This window comes from Equus caballus, chromosome 11, assembly GCF_041296265.1.
Source record: "Equus caballus isolate H_3958 breed thoroughbred chromosome 11, TB-T2T, whole genome shotgun sequence".
NCBI lineage: Eukaryota > Metazoa > Chordata > Mammalia > Perissodactyla > Equidae > Equus > Equus caballus.
Window position 1 is genome coordinate 30,704,282 of NC_091694.1, and position 5,648 is coordinate 30,709,929.

Sequence of the window (5,648 nt, forward strand, 5' to 3'; positions counted from 1 at the left end):
CTGACAGCTATGTGGAGAAGGAACTGGGAGTAAAACCAGAGTCCCGGACTCTCGGCAGGAGGCTGATGCAGTGATCCTGGTAAAGATGATGGTGGCTGTGGGCATTGATGAAAGCAGACAGATTCCAGGCATGCTTAAGACGTAGAACCTATAGAACCCATGATTGATTGAATTTGGGGGCAGGGAAGCAGTATTTTAGGATGAAATTGTTTCTTGATAACAGAGTGAAGCCTCCACATTTTCTCATTAACTATAGGTTAAGTCTGACCTGTATTGAAAAATGCAGATTGTGTATTTAACAGGTTTATTTTAACAACTCAATCATTTTGTTAGCTCAGGTTCTTTGTAATTAGACCATAGTTTCCCAAATTTCAGTGAAATTATATTGAGTGCAAATTTTTATTTTGGAGTTTTGGAGCTTGGATTTTCCATTAATTCCAGATCAAACTTCTACTTAGACCATCTTCAGATGCAGTGATGAACTTTAACCACTTGATGGCCACATTTCAAAGTCCTTTATCTTATTTCCTCACCTCTGGCAATTTTCTATCTATTCTAATCAATTGCATCTGGGAATGACTAAATCTGCCATTTTCTGCTTTAGTAGAATGTCCATTCTTTCATTTTCAAGAAATGAGTCTGAAACTTTACTGGACCCATAGTAGGTGTTCACTAAAAATACTTAAACAAATGACCAAATGACTGGATATCAATGAAAACCTAGTTTCCAAATGCTTGGGACCGTTTGAATCTTCATTATGTTTCATACCTTTGAAATTTAGACAACCACTGTTTCATACTAAGCAAGGAAGTATTATTTAAAAAAATAGTTTGGGTACATAAATAGCAAAATAGCCATTATAACTATATTAACAGAACTCTTGATAAAAGAAGAAAATCTTTCTTTTCATTCCTTGTCCATATGCGACTCTAATTCTAAAGCTTGCCTAATTGTTTTCATTAGGTATATGCATTGTGCCTTTTGTTCACTTAACATTTAACATAAGCATTCTATGTTTGGCAATATAGTTTCTACCATGTTAACTCTTATTACCTGTATAACAGTAGATTGAGGAGGTAAGCCAGAGGGTTCTTGGTCGTGTCTTTACCGTCATACATTAAACCATTTCTGGACCTCATGGTAATAAATAATGCTGAAAGTAATATTTCCTAGAGAGACAGTCCCAGCACATTTACAGCTAACTATTCCTTTTTGAGAGTGAAACATTAAGATGTATAATAGGTCTGACTATAGATGTGTCATCATCTTACAGATGACAGTATTTCTCTATTGGAAAGGGCCAGATCTGGAAGCTTAGAGGAAAGGAAAGTTACATCTAAGCACTATTGATGACAGAGGTATCCTCAACAGGAAGACTTTGGCTAGTTGCAATCCTACTAATAAGGCCATCCCTAAGGTGAAAATGGGCATAGGGATTTGCAGCCAAATTGTCTTTGAATATGCAAGTCTCAATGACAAAAAACATTCAAAGCGAAATGTTAGTCGGATATCATCAAATATTTAATTTTTCTAGCTGTTTCAATTTCATGCTCATCAAGTAAATTTCTGATTAGAATTTGGTTTTTCATGCAAGTCTGGCTTCAGGGAAAGAACATATCCTTCCTACAGTTTCAAGTATTTCTAGCCCTTCTATCAGAGCGCTCTCATTACAAATTAATATATTGGCTTCCTATGCGATTTTCCACAGAAAGAAAATGTACTGAAGAGATGTACTTCAAATTTTTATGATCCTTATGATAGCAATTTCACCCTGTAAATACATTAATTGCCATCTTAATTTTTATACTTATAATGAAGTATACATACTTATATGTATACGGTCTCATGAGTTCACCTAACGTGAGATGAATCTGAGAGAGGTATCTGTTCATGAAGTACTAACAAAATCAGGTCTGAACCTGTAGGACTCTGAGTCAGACTCTAGACTATAGTCAATTCACCAAGGTGTTCATTCTACTCTGTCCAGTTTCTCGAGACACAGCTTGCCAACCTTATCTCCTGTTGGTTGCACATTAATATGACCACTGGTATCACACATACGTGTGTATAGTTTCTACAGAGGAACTCTTGTGTTAGTCAGGGGTGGGTTCAAACTCTGAAGAACCTGAAGCTCATACAATTTGAGGGAAGGGGATCTCTTTAAGAAAGATAATACAAAATGATGAATACAAAGTTAAGTAGGCAATTCAATATTTATTCAGAAGTCACAACAAATTATAAACTTAAAATCTGACAAATAGTATGGATATCATGATTACTTAACATTTGTGTTCATCAACTGTCTGATAATGTCTCTATAATAATTTCTCCTACATTTTTAGTAGTATATTTTTGATCACTTGTGCATATGACAATGATTTTGCAATATTACTTTCTATAGAGAGATAGTAAATATAACTCAGGCTTTCTTCTAGCATTGTTGAATCATTGAGAGTTTAGAAAAAATTATTTTACCTCACTACTGATGACTGGAAATCTTCTTTTCTCATATATGTATTCAATGCTATAAATTTCCCTGTTAGTGCTGCTTGGTTGCATCCCACAAATTTTGATAAGTTGTATTTTCATTTTCATGTTACAGTTGCTGTTAATAGATCTTCTTTCTATTTTGGTTTTCTACCATTTCTCTATGTTTTGTGAAGGTTATCTTGCTTGAGATTTATTACAATTCCTGAACTTCATGTCTTTAAACAATTCTGGAAAATTCCAATTCATTATTTTATCTTAAAATACTGCGTTTATGCCATTCTCTTTCTGGATTTTTTTCTGGGAAGACGTTTCTTTCTGGAATTCTAATTTGAATATTTATTTAACTTCTTGCTTTATCTACTGTTTCTTTTAACGTTAGATTTACATTTTCCAAACATTTGTTTCTCAGTGTTGCATTTTGGATAATTTCTTTGTATACGTCTTTCCATTCACTGATTTTCCATTTGGCTATGTCTAATTTTCTCTTGAGGTTTTAATGTCAATTCCCACGGTTTTCATTTCCAAAAGTTCTATTTGGCTCCCTTTCAATTATGCTTGGTCATATTTTAAGTCTTTTATTTCTTGTTCATATTTCAAACTTCTTTTTTATTCCTGTAAATATAAAACTTGTATTCCATGTCTGACAATTCCAATGCCTAAAATATTTGTGAGTTTGATTCAAATATTATTGCATCTGCTGATATTCACATAATGCTTTGTTTCGATGTGTCTTTTGTGATATTCAGCCACAAGTTGCTCATTTTCCTTGGAACTTATCTGGGGATATTTAACTTTAAAGACTAGATTGAAATCATGTTTCTCCAGAAAGAATTTAGATATTTTTAAGCTATTTTCCTGGCAGTACTTTCAACAGATACCAGTCTAAGTACAATTATATACCTGAGGTTTTATATATCACATAGATAGCTTTAATTTGGATCACAAACATGCATGAGTCCTGGCTTGTGGTTTTAGATTCTAAGAGGGATTTTTTCCCTTCCACTCAACACAAAGGTAGAGACCAGGAAGTTTTCTGGCGTTTCCCTTATGTTCAACAGATTTTTTCTCATTTATCTGAACAAAGAAGATGTAGTCTTTTCAGGTGCTAACTTTTTATAACAGTATTCTACTAGGCAATCCATCTGGAGTGGGTGCTGGATTTTATCTCCTATTCCCTGCATTCTGTATAGGTCAGAGTTGAACACTCTCATTATCCTAGGTCCAGCAGAAACCTTTAGCACAAAAATTGCCTTTTACTTTCTTCCTTACCTTCTAGGTTCCTACTCTCACTTGATTTTTGGTATCTGCAATTCTGTCTTATAGTTTCAGAACTATGATGTACTTTAAAAGGTGTTTTTATATTTTATCCAGCATTTTAGTTGTTTTCATATACCATTGTGCAGAAAAGAGTTAACAGAGCAAGCCCAAGACTGCCATGTCTGCAAGATTGGCCTTTGGCTGGTGTCTGGTGGCTACCCACCATTCCTAGAACTGGTAAGAGTGGTTCTCTGTGTCTAAAACTATTTGCACAAGCAATGCAGTTTATGCTGAACACCTGCTTTCCTTCTGGGAGTCTGGAATTTTGGTCCATGCTACGCATAGAGAGCCTACATGATGAGCCTCCAATAAAAACTCTGGGCACCGAGTCTCTAATGAGCTTCCCTGGTAGACAACATTTCACAGGTGTTGTTATAACTCATTGTTGGGGGAATTAAATGTCCTCATCCTTGTAACTACACTGGGAGAGGACTCTTGGAATAACAGGCTTATTCCTTGTTTCCTGTGGACTTCACCCCATGCATCTTTCTTTTTCCTGATTTTGCTTTGTATCCTGTCACCGTAATAGGTCTTAGCTCTGAGTATGACCACGTGTTGAGTCCTATGAATCTTTCTAGTGAAACTGGGGGTGGTCCTGAGGACCTCCAACACAATCATACTGGCAGAAAATCCTCCAACAGACCTTCTTCACAGAGGTTGTGCCCCATCCAATCACTGTAATTTAGAGATGTTAATTTAGAGATAGCAATTGTATTAGTTTGCTAGGGCTGCCATTAGAAAATATGCTGGCCACCACTTTCTTCTCCTAGCCCTGTTCTTTACCATAAATCCAAGGCAAGTGTCCACTTTTTATTTGGCTAAATCAGTATGCTCAACCCTTATTTTGGAATGCATAAATACTACATTTTGGTAACAGGATTTCCATAACAAAAAGTCTTTCCATAGCCAGGTAAGTTTGGGAAGTGTTGATAAACAAAGTTAAATGGATTTATTTACTGCAGAAATGCTCAGAGCTTTTAATGTATTCACCGTTAATAAAAAGGTATGGTGAGCAGTGCTTTCAAAACTTATTCCACCTCAAAATTCTTCTTTTCCCCAGAATACCTATTAATATAACTTGAGACACTAATATTCCTGAGGCACAGTTTAGAAAATGCTGGAATAAAACCTTGCCTCCTGTCTTTTGTAAAGCCTTAGGCACTTAAGTGTTTTCTTTACTTGCTTCGTTTATTGGCCTGAGTCATATTTAGTATCTATCTTTCCAGCTACCTCAACAAAATCATTAGAGCTTTAAATAATTCTAAAACACCCAGATTTACTCTCAGGAGCAAAAGTCCCTGGTGCCCTTAAGCTAAAAATGCCTCATGCTTAATAGGAAATAGTTATGTGCAGACTTGGGGTAACCAGCCACTTTGTTGCTTGCAATTTCAATATTCTCATCTCCAGAATGGACCTAATAAAACTTACCTACCACATGGCAGTGATTTCAAATAAAACCATTTATGTGAACAGATCTTGTAAATTAGCAAGCACCATTCCTAGGTCATAAATTGCAAATCGACAGATCTGCTCTTTCTTAAAACTTGGGAAGAAATGACATATAAATTAGAAATAAATTCATTGATTGTTTAAAAATCAATCAACCCCGATGCCAGAGGGAAGGCTTTTTTGATACTTTCTTGGGATGGAAAGAGAATTTTAGTAGATTTCTTACACGGTCATCCAAAATATTGTTGGTAGGATTTATAAAATGCTTACATCTCTCATTATGACCACTGGATCAGAGATTCCTCAAAGATTTCTTCAGCTATTGGTCACACAAAAGGCCAAAGTACTCTGGCGGCTGCCCACAAGAGAGCCAACTGTCTATATTGCTCTT